Raw genomic sequence first — 16,306 nt, 5'->3', positions numbered from 1 at the left:
AACACGAAAAGCCAAGATAATGCACCCTTCCAAGTGGTTGAGGAGTTTCTTAGCCCCCCTCCCTTTTAAAACCGTATCCATGGACAGGGATGGAAGATGGAGAGCCAAGCTACTCTTAAAGGGCCCATGTGCAAAACTGCCTTTACACTAAATGTAACTTGCATTTGGAATTCGGGACTCAATGTGACATTGTGAGAAGCAATGATGGCTTAAAGGCTTTTGTAAGTGTCTCAGCATTTTCGGGGCAGTTGGATGCTCTCTTCTTGTTGCTATCAAGAGAACATCTGTTCCCTAGCTTGCAAGACTTTTTTCACCTGACTGACAGAGCTACAAAAGCTGAGGCTGCTGAAGAGGAGAGAGCCCCTCTTGGCTATTTCTGAGTGAAGAACCAGTACATCAAACATGAATTTCCACAGCCACCAGCCACCATGAACAGCCATTGGCAGGACTGGCAGCAAAGGTAGCAAAAATGCTTTATACTCGAGATAATATTTTATTCTCAGGCCAATTCTGCTATTTTAAAGGTGCACTTAATATCTAACTTCTTTTCCTAATTCTTTCCTTTGAAATATTTAATACATTACTTTACTGTTAATTATGTTTCTTTGAATGTGTATGCTATATCGGATTTTCTTCTGTAATTATTTCTTCTGGATGGTTTGATATGATATTTCAGTGTAAAACTATTTGATTTCTCTCCCGTCAAAACATAAAGCAATATAGAAATGAACTGAATGACCATAATGATTTTAATCTGCATTGATCCATTGAATTTAATGGTGCCAAGTACATCATGTCAGTTAATCTCAGCTAGTCTGTCCTGAGCAGAACATACAACATCATTGCCTCAAATTCAACTACATATTCTAAATATCCCCATTTTCAATGACATTTCCTGATTTCTGATTCCGTGAATTCATTCCAAAATACTTTCTGCATCTCATGTTGCCTGGTGGTGGCACTTAGAATCTTCGGCAAGGGCTGCAGTCACTCCTGGGTGGCGACAATGGAGAGGAGAGGCTGGGGGAGTTGAAAGCGGGAGTTGCACCAGTGGAGATGGAGGCATATCCCATGGGGTTCATCCCCTCGCAGCACAGAGCGGGAGTGCAAGGGTTGCATTGCTCGATGCAGGAGGGTTGGTCAGAGCAGTGGAGAGCTGGACCTGGGATGGATATGGTGAAGGGTGGCGGCTGAATGGTGACGGTGGAGGTAGGGCATTTACTGTAGCACTGGCTTTTTCCGCAAGACATCTTTGCTGAATGGATCTAAAGAAACACATCAAAAGAACATAAGAAGAGGCTGATGAATTAGTTTATGGCCCATCCAGTCCCACATCCTGTTCTCCCACTGGTCAACAAGATGTCCCTATGGAATGCCCACAAACAGTCCCAAGCACAACAGCCTTCTTCCCTCCTATGGTTTTGAGCAACACGTATTCAGAAGGACCTCGAGTTAAATTGGTCAATGTCGCTTGGACTCCCTGACCATTGGTGTTCAGAACATCTGCTTAACATCTTAACATTCAAGTTAAGGAGCATGGCTAAGGCCCCATCAGTTGTATACATTTCAACCTGCATTTTTTTACTTAACATCAAAGTAACCTGGTTAGAGTTTTTAGGAGACCTTTCTCCTCCTCACTGAGTTTCAGTTTTCAGGGTGATTTAACAAGCAGTCCCTCTTCCCCAGGGAACCTGGTGAGGGGAAAATGGGTGCCCCAACAATTCTAACCACTCCCAAAATACTACAGTTCCCAAGAGTCATTGTTTTTAATAGGGTGTGACAGTGCTGTAACTGTACAACACAGGAGGGGGTCAGAAATCTTAATGGGAGTACTCTGAGTAGGATTTAGTTGACTAGATTGCATTACATTACAAAGAATATATTATATTATATTATGTTAAAAGGTATTGACATGGGATATCTTGCCCCATGGCCTGATTTTTACTGAGTTATTCCTATTCATTACACAGCAGTCTAGACCCCACTCATCTGTGAAACCACCTGAATTATGATTATTATTGCCTCTCTGCCCACCCTTCCACTCAGCTGTACCCAAACTCTGCTGAGCCCTAGTTCTCTGTGGGCAACTACACCAACAAGAAGGTTAACATAATCTACATAGCAGCCACATTTTGTGCTCCTTCCCCTCTACATTGCTAGAATGTCCAAGGACATTGCAGAGTACATCATAAATAATCATTTTCAACCCCTGTCTGCCTTGACCTCAATATATATCATCAAATATACATGTTGGCTCCTAACACAACTCTCTATCCTGCAGTATCCTTCACAGGACCTGCCAAATTCTGTAACTCGACCTCCCCGCCCCCCAAGTAATTTAAACTGTCATGGATTGTTGTTCATGCCAGTCTCATGCAGAACAGACCTGTTCAAGCTAATGCACATGACTAAGGTCCCATTAACTCTATACATTTAAACTTTACTACTACTTTACTACTTTAAGCAGTCATGGCATCCCCCAAAGAATCCTGGGTAATGGTAGTTTTTTAACGGGTGCAGAGAGTTCTTAGGAGCCAACATCCCCCCACAGAGCTTCACTTTTCAGAGTGATTTAAAAATCAACTCCTATTCCAAGAAAACTCCTAGAATGGGTGCTCTGTCGATTCGAAACACTCCAAAGTGCTACGGTCCCCAAGATTCATTATTTTAAATGTGGCCTAATTCAGACTCATTCATTGATTCAACAATCAATTCCTCTTCCCAGGGTGAGGAAGAACCCCCCCCCCCTGGTAACTCTGAGCACCCTTTAAACACCACAATCTCAAGATTTATCATATTTAAATGTGGTATGATATTGCTTACATTGTTGGGATGTTCATAGACATTCCACAGTACAGTATAAATAATACTCTTGAACCCCTGCCTCTTCTGAGCTCTCTCTCTCTCTCTCTATATATATATACAAAAAATCTACTTCCCCCCCAAAAGCTGTTGGAATTCAAAGATTTTGAACATTCGGTAATGTACTGTATCTTAAACAAACTTACCTGGTTCTTCAATGAGGAGGACTCAACTGGTGCGTCTCAGTGTTGAGGAAGGCTGATGGTGTCTCCTTGCATCTCAGGGCTTTTTATACCATTCCATTTCAGAAGGTTCTAATTAACTGCTAGCATGACGTCCCATCATAGAATATACAGGTTGTTCCAAATTATGATTTCCCTCTGCATACTCATTTATTCCACTTGGTGTTTCATCCCATACGCACGATCCTCCCTGCGGAAATTGCTAGGGTCCAAATGTTTGCAAATGTGACCTTGGGTGCTACTGAGCTAAAGCAGCCTGATTTCATAGACTCAAGGAATCATAGTTACGAGTAGGTAGCGTGTTGGTCTGACATAGTCAAAACAAAATTAAAAAATTCCTTCCAGCAGCACCTTAGAGACCAACTAAGTTTGTCCTTGGTATGAGCTTTCGTGTGCATGCACACTTCTTCAGATACACTTCTTCAAGGAATCATAGAATTTTAAAGTTGGAAGGAACCAACTTGTCAGGTTGAATCCTGACAAGACATAAGTACTGTTTGTGAGGGACAGGAGGCGGGCAGGTGTGGAGGACTCCCTGGTCCTGAATGGGGTAACTGTGCCCCTGAAGGACCAGGTGTGCAGCCTGGGAGACATTCTGGACTCACAGGTGTCCATGGAGTCGCAGGTCAATTCTGTGCCCAGGGCAGCTGTTTATCAGCTCCATCTGGTACGCAGGCTGAGACCCTACCTGTCCGTTGACTGTCTTGCCAGTGTGCAAGCTCTAGTTTTCTCCCGCTTGGACTACTGCAATGCGCTCTACTTGGGGCTACCTTTGAAGGTGACCCAGAAACTACAACTAGCTAGACTGGTGAATGGGAGCGGCCGCCGAGACCACATAACACTGGTCTTGAAAGATCTACATTGGCTCCCAGTACGTCTCCAAGCACAGTTCAAAGTGTTGGTGCTGGCCTTTAAAGCCCTAAATGGCCTTGGTCCAGTATACCTGAAGCGTCTCCACCCCATTGTTCTGCCCAGACACTGAGGTCCAGTACCGAGGGCCTTCTGGCGGTTCCCTCATTGCGAGAAGCCAAGTTACAGGGAACCAGGCAGAGGGCCTTCTCGGTGGTGGTGCCATGCCCTCTCATCAGATGTCAAAGAGAAAAACAGCTACCAAATTTTTAGAAGACTTCTGAAGGCAACCCTGGGCGGGGTATAAATAATCAATTATTATTATTATTATTATTATTATTATTATTATTATTATTATTATTATTATTATTATTATTATTCCCCCAAGGGTCCTCTATTCCAACACCCTACAATGCAGGAATGGGCAAGTGACCCTTATGTGGATCAAACCCATGACACTGGCGCTATCAGCACTGCACTCTAATCAACCAAGATGGGATGCTAAAAACTTCCCAACATCATCTTTGCCATTACTTGTGTCAATGGGGGAGTTACACCAAATAAGGTGAACTTCTGCATGTTCATAGCTGGTCCAACCCATAGGCAAAGTGAGATGTCTTGCTCAGGTGGTTGAAGCAGGGTAGCCTAACCATTTTCGGAGGGAGGATCCTGACTATAAGCTGATATACTGGGGAGAACAGCTGGCCCTACCCCTAAGCAGAGGGAGGTCTCTGGCTCAGGTGGTTGAGGCAGGGGATGCATTGGTGGAGAATGATGTTGGAGGTTAGAGCTATGCAGTGCCAGCTGTCCTGTCTCATGCCAACCTGTGTTTCTGGTGGGAGACATCCCATCACTGTGAATGGGCATATATCTTTATTTTGGGCCACTTGCATACTCCTGCATTGCAGGGTTTTGGACTAGATGAACCTTGGGGTCCTTTCCAACGGGATGGTGCTATGAAAATGGGCTGTGGAGCTAGGAAGCCTGTTTTAGCTCAGTATTCTCCAAAATCAGGTTTGCAAGCATTTGGATCCTTAGCAATTTCCGGAGGGAGGAATCCTATGGGATGAAACACCAGGTAGAACAAATGAGTACGGATGGTGAAATCACACCTGGGAACAGGATGGATATCATATTATAGGACATGATGCTAGCAGTTAATTGGGACCTTCTGGAAAGGAATGGTATAAAAAGCCCTGAAATGCCAGGAGACACCATCACCCTCCCTCAACACTGAGACGCTCCAGCTGAATCCTGCTCTTTAAGGAATCAGGTAAGTTTAACCAAGATGCATTCTAGCATATTCAGAATCTTTAAATTACAACAGCTTTTGGGGATAAGTTTATTCACTGAATGCTGATTTTCTAGGCGGTTCTCTTGTGGAATGCTGCAAGATGGAAAGTGGTGGTAGGACCCAGGAGGGACATGTGAAGATATATGCTGAGGTCAAAGCAGGAAGGGATTTAACAGGATTACTTTGTTTTAGAGGGCAAGTTTTTAACGTACTGATTTTAATGTATCCATGCTCAATCCCTACAGTTTTCTGGGGAGTCCCTTTAAGAAATCCCATGTGACTTGGATAAAATACCCACCAGGAGCCATGTGTTCAATATTATGGGGACAATTATGGTGAACTCACTTCCAATGGAGGTCAGAACGATCTCCCTCCTTGTTGAACTTTCAGTTCCTACTGAAGACTTTTTTGAAAAATAAAATAAAAAATATTAATAATAATAATGATGGAATTTTTAAAAGTCTTTAGTATATTTTATTGAAGTCTGATTTTATAACTTTTACTTTTTCTATAATGTATTTCTTAGACACCACTTGGAGACGATTGTAATGAAATGAAAGACAAATAGTTTAAATCAAAATAATATCATATTGCAAAGCATCTTTGTACCATATATATATATATATATATATATATATATATATATATATATATATATATATGCATTATGTTAATTGCATTCATGCAGAAGAAAAGTTTGGCCCCCATTCTATTGCTCCAAATGGGATGTCCATGGGCATTCCAACACTGCAAGGGGAAGGACCACACAATGTAGCAGCTATACAGGTTATTCTGGGCTTCTGGTTGATATTAGTGCCAGCAGAGAACGAGGGGACACCTAAGATTAGGTACTGTTGAGTGGAAGGGAGGGCAGATATTAAAGCATATTGGTTCAGGTCGTTTAGCAAATGGGTGGGGTTTACATTGTCGTGTAATGAGTAGCTATAACTCGGTAATAACCAGGAAGGTATCCCATGACAATAACTTTTAACACAATGCAAACTGTTCATTGCAAGTACTAATGAAATAATATCATAATGTAAAGCATCTTTGTACCTATTTACATATTCAGAAGTCTAGTTTGGCCCCCAATCTATTGCTCCAAATGGGATGTCCTGAGATTGGGTACTGTTGAATGGAAAGGAGGGCAGAAATTCAAGAATATTGGTTCAGGTTGTTTAGCAAATGGGTGGGGTTTACATTGTCATGTAATGAGTAGCTATAACTCGGAAATAACCAGGTCATTGAGGGAAGGTATCCCATGACAATAACTTTTAACACAATTCAAACTATTCATTGCAAAGTACTATAATTCAGCCAACTAAACCCAATTCATATTAATTTCAATGAAATTATCTGACCCTAAATTATCTGCACTATACAGTTATAGCACCATAATACCCCGTGAAAAATAAGGAAACCTGTGAACTGTACTTTTTAAGGTGCTTAGAATTAATAGGGGGCACATTTCCCCTGACAGCATTTCCTGGGAAGAGGAATTTGATAGTTAAATCACTTTTCATATTGCAGCACTGCACGGGGAAGAGAGGGCTCCTAACAGCTTTCAGAACCTGATTACAAACCACCATTTCCCAGGATTCTTTGAGGGAAGCAATGACTATTTAAAGTAAAAAAAGATATTGTGATGCTTGGGCCCTTCTTGTGGGATACAAATAGGGGCATCTGGTTGGCCACTGCAAGAACAGGATGCAGGTCTAGATGTGGGACTATATAGGCCATTATCCCATCAGCAGGCTCTTCTTATACTCTCTTAATGCTTTTCTTTAGATCCATTCAGCAAAGATGTCTTGTGGAAAGACCCAGTGCTATAGTAAGTGCCCTACCTCCACTGTCACCATTCAGCCACCACCGTTTGCTATATCCATCCCGGGCCCAGCTATCCACTGTTCTGACCAGCCTCTCTGCGTTGAGCAATGCAACCCTTGCGCTCCCGCTCTGTGCTGCGAGGGAATCTCCCCCAACCTTTGTTCTCCACTGTCGCTACCCAGAAGTGACTGCAGCCCTTGCCGAAGATTCTAAGGACCCACAACTCAGGCACAGAATGAACATTCGAAGACGACTGTGGAAGAATAATCAGAAAATGGGATTCATAATTGGGACGTTCAGAATTTCTGAGTTTGTCGGCATAAATTCACATGTATCCAATCCTAGGCCTCACCTGAACAGACCAGCTGATATTATTTTCAGCTTCTGATTTACCCAAGATTCCACCCAATCTGATAACCACTATTGTGTACCATATCCTTAAAATAAAGGAATGGGAAAACCCAACAAAATATGTAGCTCAGTCACTTGGAGAAATTTGATCAACATTGCACCCCTGTGATGGACTTGGCATATGCTTTCCCATCCTTTGCCTGCAATCTTTTGCTTTCTCGTTAGTAATATTTGCATTTAAGTAACCTCCATGTCTGGATTGGCATTTGGTGCCACCTGAAACTTTGGAATGGTTCCTTGCTTCTGCTTCTCAATAATAATAAAACTTCCTACTGTATCAACACCTGCAGTTTCCTTGGAATGTTATTTCGTCTTTCCGGTTTCCATCACAGATGGTATTCCACTGGGAAAATGCATAAACCACAACATAGAACAGCATTACCAGGAATATGGGAACTGCTTCATATTGAGTCAGACCACTGGTCCATTAAGCTCAGTATTGTCTACACTGACTGGTAGAGGCTTTCAAGGGTTTCAAGGAGAGGACATTCCCAGTCAGGGATAGAACCAGGGACCTTTTACATTGGATCTGCCACGGAGGTGTGACCCTTCCTAAAATGTAAAATAAGATTTTAATTCTCTTGGTTCTGGATTTATTCTGATTTTAGCTGTTTCCCCCCAATGAAAATAGGGATGTCCTATTTAATAATAATAATAATAATAATAATAATAATAATAATGTCCCAGCCACTCTGGGTGACTTTCCACATTAATAAAAACATAGTAAAACATTAAACCTTTTTTTTTTAAAAAAAAAAACTTCCCTAGACATGGCTGCCTTAAGATGTCTTGTAAATATTGCATAGTTACTTGTCTCCTTGGCTTGGTGGTCACTTAACTCCATACCCTCCAACCAGAGTTTTTTCCCCAGCTGGAACTCACTGGAACTCATTTCTGGCACCTCTCAGGTGGGAGCCATTTTCATTCTAAGGAAACGAGGAAGGGGGCTCATGGTGAGTTCCAGCCTCCAGGCACAGCCTCCAGGTTTTCTCGGATAAAAACAGGGATGTCCTAAGGAAAAGCGAGACATTCTGGGATCAAATCTGAAACAAGGACTGCTTCTGTAAATCTGGGGTTGTCTCTGGAAAAAGGGACACTTGGAGGGTCTGCATTTAGAATTTTAAACTACATGATTAAAAAAAGCCCACCAAAACAAAACTAAGTCCTTGCCACCTTGCTTCTGAAGCCTTTCCAACATACACATCCCCAAATATGTGGCAATGTCCCTGGGAGCTCACATCCCTTACTTCCTGAAGTGATTTTGGCCACTTTGTTGCCATTCCAGATTTTCCAAACATGTATGGTCCTCATCACACCCATTTCCACACCGCCAACTGCCCACCCCAAAAAATGACCTTGCAATCTAACAGGTGCAAAAGAGTTGTTTTATGTGACATCATATTAATTGGTAGAATCTGTTCTTTGGAAACTCTGTTTCCCAAGATATGAGCTATCTAGGCCAAGACAGCAATTAATGCAACCCCAGTTTTTGTCACAAGTGATTTTTGATGAATACAAAAAAACAATATTGAGCCAAGATCTGAATGAGACCACAGCTGAGTTATTCCTAGATCAGCTCATGATATGACTGCTGGGATCATATTTTTCTCTAATAAGGGATCATATTAGGGCAGGTGTTGCCGAACTACATTTCCCACCATCCCTAGCCTTTGTCCAAGCTTGCTACAGCAGATGGAAGTTGTAGTTTAGCAACAATTGCAGAGGCAAAGATTCCCCAGCATTGTTTATTTAGACTGGATTTCCAAAGGGGCAGAGGATAATGATGAAATAAGTAACGCATTCAACCTATTGACTTATTTCCAGGAAATATCACCTGGTGCTTACCTGGGTGTCTTTTTGGCAACAAAAGACTCCATTCATCTCAATTTATATATAATAAAAATCTTAAGCATTTTGGCAGCTTGGGGAAAGTGCCAAATGTGTTCATTGAGCGGCTCCATCCAGCTGCTGCGTGGGGCTGAGTCCCGGAGCACCAGGCACTCGCACAGCCAATCTTTCCACCTCACAGCTGACCGCGCTCCACCGCTGCACAGCTGATCAAGGGCCCTTGCTGCAGCCGCGTCCGGGTCGCCAGGGCTCCTCTCTACCAGCTTGTTCCGAGGTCGCAGTGAGTACGCCGTTAGTCCCCAGCCCCTGGGGTGGATCGGTTCTGCCTAGCCTTTCTGGTCTGCCTTAGCCATTCCCCTCAGCACCGTAGCGCTTTGTCCTTCCTTTGGTATTAAGATTTAGTAAATAAAAACACCCCCCCCTCTCCCCTGAGGTCACAGGATCGGGCTGAGGAACCACTGGGGCGTCACATTAGGAGTGCCCACGTGTCCTGGCTGGGGTAGCCATTTTGAGTGGGTCATTTCTAGTGGCCGCCATTTTGAGCGTGGCCACGTGTGCTGGCCCAGCGGCCATTTTGAAAGGGTCACTTTAGCAGTTTGCTTGCTGACTCCTCTTTTGTTGGTTTTAAACTTAGCCTGCCTCAGTTGCCGCTTTGATTTATTGCCTTGATATTGGTTTGCTTGCAGTGCACATTCAATTATTGTTTAACCAGCTTATTTCTACCTTTCCCGGGTGGTTAATCTATTCGCCTTCGCATAATTCATCAGGAGCTCATTCGATATTGGGTGGCTTAACGTTCTCAAAGAATTTAGTTGGTCTGGTGTAGTTACATGTGGAGTCTCAGAAAATTGGCTTAGTGATATAATACCCTGTTTGATTCAATACACTAGTGCATTAATTTTATTTGGCGTAGGAATTTATTCAGTTCAGCCAGAGGGAATTTAATGGCAATTTCTCAGTGATATTTTCCAACGCGGCTTCGTTTTATTCGCTGTTCACTAAGTTAGCTAGGAGGGTTGTAGTCATTTTGCAACTTGGGGTTAATTTGTGAGTGCTGTTTTGTCCGTTCATTATAGTTTGGTATCGCCCTGCTGTGTATTTTTTGTCTCAACTTTGATCCTTTGCCCTTGTATAGCTTACATTGTAAGTCTATTGCTTTCGGGGGGGAGTTAGCTTGTTCGGGCAGGGCGTTACTATACGTCACCGCTTAGTTGAACCCCTTGCTTAAGGGACCATGGCAGGACGCAGCCTGCGGAATAGATCTAAGGGCGCAGCCCCCCCAGCCAGCGCTGACAACCCATCTGTGGGCACTGTCCCCGCTTTCAACCCTGAGGCCCTGGCCCAGGTGGCGTCTAATTTGCAAAATATTTGTAATCAGCTTGGTCCACTGTGCAGCACCTTGGCGCCATTGTGTGTCTCTCTCGCCTCCGCGAACCGGGTGGCTCAAAACAGTGTTACCAGTTCTCAGGCCTGTGTCCCTGAGACTCCGCCAGGGAATAGTCAGGCATCCAGCTCCTCCAATTTCTCCCTTCTAAGTTCACAGACTAGCAGTGGGGGAGCTCCTGGCCCCTTGCTCACCAGCACGCAACGGGATGATGATGCCCGCCCGGGCACATCGTCGTCTTTCACGAATAATTTTTCCCTTCTCAGTTCTCAGGCCAGTAGCGGGGGTGCTCCTGGCGCATCTGCCGCCTTGTTCGCGGGTCCGCATCAAGTACAGGCTTTAGCGCAGCCATCTCAACAGATTAGTGGAGCCTCCTTCATGCCTAATCCGCATCAGATCCAGGCTCTAGCACAGCCTTCCCAACAGGTTAGTGGAGCCTCGCAGGGTACTTCGGCTTCCATCGTTAGTGGAGCCTCCATCATGCCTAGTCCGCATCAGATCCAGGCTCTAGCGCAGCCTTCCCAACAGGTTAGTGGAGCCTTGCAGGGGACTTCAGCTTCCATCGTCCTTAACTCTCAACAGGTTCCCTACACGGCACAGGCAGTGCAAGCAGCCGTTCAGACCCCCCACCAAGGTCCACGTGACACCTCGCAGGACGTGGGCCGTGCCCCTCCATCCCCCCTCCTGTCTGCTCAGTCTGTTTCAGATCACCTCAGGTTTCAAGCTGCGCAGGTGCAGACGCGCCCTGGACAGCTACCGCCAGCTGCGGGTTTGCTCTCAGCACCGGAGGCCGTCAGCGCAGGGCCAGAGCCCGCCAGTGTGGCCCCAGCCACCGAAGAGGGACATCTAGGTGGAAAGGCGAAGAAGAAGACCGACAAGCGGAAGCGCAGCAAGAAGGACGACTCCGAGGATGAATCAGGTACGTCTTCCGACTCGGACACGGACATCCCAATGGAGGACTATTGGGGGGTGGCTGAGGACCAGATGGGGCTTCCGGCCTGGGTGCATAGGAGGAGGGCTAGCTCCCATCGGAAGTCCTTTAATGGCACGCTGGAATGCCGTGGCGGCGCTGTGGTTCCTGAGGTAAAAGCCTCCACTTGTACTGACACAGACATAGTTCTAGGGTCCCATCTTTCAAACCGGAAGCGGGAAAAGATACTGAACGGGGACTTCATAGATGTCTTCACTCTCCTGCCCCTGTCGCACATGTTAGGAAAAGGGGAGAAGAGGAAGCAGTATGGCAGGCGCAAGTTTAGAACCCCGCGCGCAGAGCGTACTTTTGACAATTGGCACGAGGGCATCCATATCTGGGTGGTCGTGATCTCTGCAGCGTACCCCAAGAGGGCCATGCATTTGATGGCCTACATAGCAGATGTTAGGTTGGCCTATTCGATGGCGGGGGAGGCGGCGGCACTTAACTATGATGAAGATTTTCGTAGAAACGCCTCTCAAAATGCAAAGACTCACTGGGACCAGAGGAATCAGCACTTCTGGAGCTACCACATGGTCCCCTATGTCGAAAAGAAGCAGGCGGAGCCACAAAAGTCTCTCAGGTTGGAACCCAGGAAGGACCCCCGTCGTAGGGTCTGCTGGGAATTTAACAGGGGCCTCTGTCAAAGGCCCAACTGTAAGTACGTGCATGAGTGCGACAAGTGTCTCGGCCAGCACTCGGGGGTATCTTGCTTCAAGGGGAGGCAGCCCTTTCGGGGGGGGGAAAGGCGGTGGCTCCAGCCAGGGTTCCAGGAACCCTCAAGGAAGTGCGCAAGGATCAGCCCCTGGCCAAAATAGATACTAACACATCACTAACGATTGCACGCTCCCCCATAAAGCTCCCCCCCCTGCGTTCACTCCTAGACTTTTACCCCAACATCAGTGCGGCCACCTACATCTGGGACGGTTTCTCCCAAGGCTTCAGAATCCCGGTGCTTTCCCCGCCTTTAACGGGCGACCCGCCCAACCAAAAGTCTCTGCGGGAGAGGCCAGACATAGCGATCAAAAAAATCAACAAGGAAATAGCTGCTGGTCGGGTGGCGGGCCCCTTCGAAGAACCACCCATCCCCGGACTCCACATTTCCCCTCTAGGAATCGTGCCGAAAAAGACACCGGGTGAATTCAGACTCATTCACAACCTCTCTTTCCCTATTGGTAAATCAGTGAACGATGGAATCCCGCAGGAGCTTTGTACTGTGAAATACGCTTCCTTTGACCAAGCCGTTAAGCTGGTTAGACAATTCGGAAGAGGCGCCTTGATGGCCAAATGCGATATAGAGTCGGCCTTTCGCCTCCTACCGGTTCACCCTCAGGACTTCAAATGGTTGGGCTTCAGGTTTGAGGGGGCGTACTTCATAGACAAAGCCATGCCCATGGGCTGTTCGGTTGCGTGCGCAGCATTTGAGGCTTTCAGCACGTTTCTGGATTGGGCCCTCCGCTTTAGAACAGGATTTGCGGGCGTCACGCATTACTTAGATGACTTCCTCTTCGTGGGTAAGGGAAATAACGCGGACTGCGCCGGCCTTATGCGCGCCTTCGCTGCCCTTACTCAGGAACTTGGGGTCCCCCTGGCGGCCGATAAAACCGAAGGGCCCGTGGTTAGATTAACCTACCTAGGGATAGAATTGGATACCGTGGCGCAAACATCGCGCTTACCTATGGATAAGCTCACTGCGCTTAAGGATCTAATCTCGCAGCTCATCCCCCTCAAAAAGGTTACCCTTAAACAAATTCAATCGCTACTTGGCCATCTTAATTTCGCGTGCAGGGTCATTTCGCCGGGACGCCCTTTCTGCCGTCGCCTAGCGAGGCTGACTGTTGGTCTCAAGCGGCCATACCATAGAGTCCGCTTGCCCAAGGGAGTAAGAGCCGACCTCGAGGCCTGGCTGACCTTTCTGGATCATTTCAACGGGGTATCACTTTGGCAGGACACTCTGAGCTTGAGTTCTGATTTCCAAGTGCAGTCGGACGCAGCAGGGTCCCGGGGTTTTGGCGTCTACTTCAAGGGTAGATGGTGTGCTCAGCCTTGGCCAGCAAGTTGGCATGACTCTGACATCACACGTGACCTGACTTTCTTAGAATTTTTCCCAATAGTGGCCGCTGTACACTTGTGGGCCGAGGAATTCAGGAACCGCCGGGTCTGCTTTAGGACCGACAACCAGGCGGTGGTCAGCGTCCTTTCGCGACAATCATCCCGTTCCAACAGGGTCTCCGCCCTTCTGCGGGCGTTTGTGCTGCGCAGCCTAGAATTAAACATGCAATTCACAGCAAAGTTCGTTCCAGGGGTGAATAACGATATCGCGGATGCATTATCTCGTTTCCAGATGGACCGCTTCCGCTCGCTGGCACCGGAGGCACAGCAGTGGCCAGAGCCGTTCCCGGAGTCCCTATGGAGTCTTGGGAGCGAGAAATCTTGAAGGGAGTATTTGCATCAGTTGCCCCCTCCACGTTTAACTCTTATAAGCGCGCGTGGAACGAATTTTTGAGTTTCAGACTTAAGGGTCCCGTTTCCGCACCACTGGACCCCCCTTCGGAAAGGGAGGTGATGCAATATGTGGTTCACTTCAAGGAATTGGGTTGCGCAGCTAAAACACTCAATTTGCACACGGCTGCCATCTCATTCTTTTGCAAATCACTCTACTCCAGGGACCCCTGTGACAATTTCCATCTACGCAGAGCCATGGAAGGATGGCGCAGGTTGCAGCCGCCGGCTCGCGACCCAAGAAGGCCCATCACTTTCGATCTCCTGTGTCAAATTCACACCCACCTGGGTCCCCTTTGCTGGTCCGACTACGAATCCAGTCTGTTTGCGGCAGCCTTTTCTTTAGCATTTTTTGGGGCCCTAAGGGTAGGAGAGGTAGTGTGTGAAGACCACCCCAATGGTCTCTCCCGGGGGATCAGGATGCAGGATGTGTCCTTATCCAATTCCTTAGCGGTCGTGCACATTCGCCGATCAAAAACTGACCAGCGCGGAATGGGGGCCACCATTCGCCTGCCAGCAACTGGCAGTCATGGCCCATGTCCAGTACGAGATCTAAGGCATTTCCTTTCCCTGAGGCCGGCTGGCACTGACCCTCTGTTGGTTCACGAAGACAATTCCAAACTCACGCGTACCCAGTTCACCCGAGTTCTTCGTAAAGCTATAGCAGCATGTGGCCTGGAACCCAGCCAATTCTCCGCCCACTCCTTTCGTATTGGAGCAGCTACCTCCGCTATGCACATGGGTTTGTCGTCTGAAAGGATTCAGGAGCTTGGGAGGTGGAAATCGAATGCTTACAAGGGATACTTGCGCCCCACCCCTTAGCCCTCTTCCCCGACTGATCCCCGCCAGTCATCTTCTTCTTTCAGGTGGGCACTCCATCTCGGTGTGGATAGCGGGTCACAGCATCGTCCATTGGGCCCAGAAAAGGGCAGTTGAAACGGGTCTGGGGAACGGTCTCGGCCTCCCAGAAAATGTGAAAGTCTCATGGATTTCCCGGTGGGGAATGCGATGGAGCGAACTCTTGCCAGCTGTCCAGGCCAGGGCTGCTTCAGTTGGCCCCCCCCCCACGCGCTGGTCATACAGCTGGGGGAGAATGATTTGGCGTACAGGAACGCCGTGGACTTGAAATTAAGCATCTTTGAGGACTTTGATAAGTTGCTGGCTTCTTTCCCTGGGATGACGCTGCTGTGGTCCTGCCTTTTGCAGAGACGTGTTTGGCGTGACGGGCACTGTCCTAAAGCTTTGAACAAATCCAGGAGGCTTCTGAATTCGTTTGTGATGCGCAGGGTGCTGGACCTTAACGGTCAGATAATCGCTCACCCGGAATTGATACGCACTGAAGCAGCCCTTTATCGCGAGGATGGGGTACATTTATCACCACGGGGGAACGATATTTGGTTGGGGGACCTAGTCAGGGGGTTAGAGCATTGGTTGCGGGTGTGAGGGTATTGGCGGCGAGCCTTTGGGGCTCGATTGGCGGTTAGGCATTGGAAATTTGCATAAGAGAAATGGGGGGGGCAGATTGCGTCATCCTCTGCCCGCGATTTGGAGATTTAACCCCGTTAAAGGGGTTCCGGGGGCGGTTGCTTTGTCCTGGGCCTACGGAGGTCAGGGCCTGATGGCACCCCCCAACGGTGGCCACAGGAGGTGTCTCAGTAGATTTACATCACTGGGCTCCTTTCTGGTGGTTAATTTCTCCCAGACTGTAACACACGGGTTACAGTCAGATATAGTCGGTTAGGTTCCAATGCCTAAGCCAATACCGCTCAACATCCGAAACCAATAAAGTTGTGGCCTTTTCGCCCACTTAAATTTATTCACTGTGTCCTGTGTTTCATTTCCTGGGGAGGGAGGGACATTGCTACACAACAAAAGACTCCATTCATCTCAATTTATATATAATAAAAATCTTAAGCATTTTGGCAGCTTGGGGAAAGTGCCAAATGTGTTCATTGAGATTTATTTACTCTCAGGTAAAGGTAAAGGTAAAGGGACCCCTGATCATTAGGTCCAGTCGTAACCATAGCTGCCAAGTTATCCCTTTTTTTAAGGGATTTTCCCTTATGCTGAATAGGCTTCCTCGCGAGAAAAGGGAAAACTTGGCAGCTATGGTCGTAACTGACTCTGGGGTTGCGCGCTCATCTCGCATTATTGCCCGAGGGAGCCGGTGTACAGCT

The 16,306-nt window shown here is 47.0% G+C and overlaps 1 pseudogene; it reads left to right on the top strand.

The window, feature by feature from the left end:
- The first annotated feature begins 14,916 nt into the window (after nt 1-14,916).
- LOC148683179 (uncharacterized) lies at nt 14,917-15,572 on the top strand (annotated as a pseudogene).
- The last annotated feature ends 734 nt before the right edge of the window (nt 15,573-16,306 follow it).

This window comes from Zootoca vivipara, chromosome 16, assembly GCF_965207765.1.
Source record: "Zootoca vivipara chromosome 16, rZooViv2.hap1.1, whole genome shotgun sequence".
NCBI lineage: Eukaryota > Metazoa > Chordata > Lepidosauria > Squamata > Lacertidae > Zootoca > Zootoca vivipara.
The sequence above is the reverse complement of the archived record's forward strand: the minus strand, read 5'-3'. Positions and strand labels throughout refer to the sequence as shown.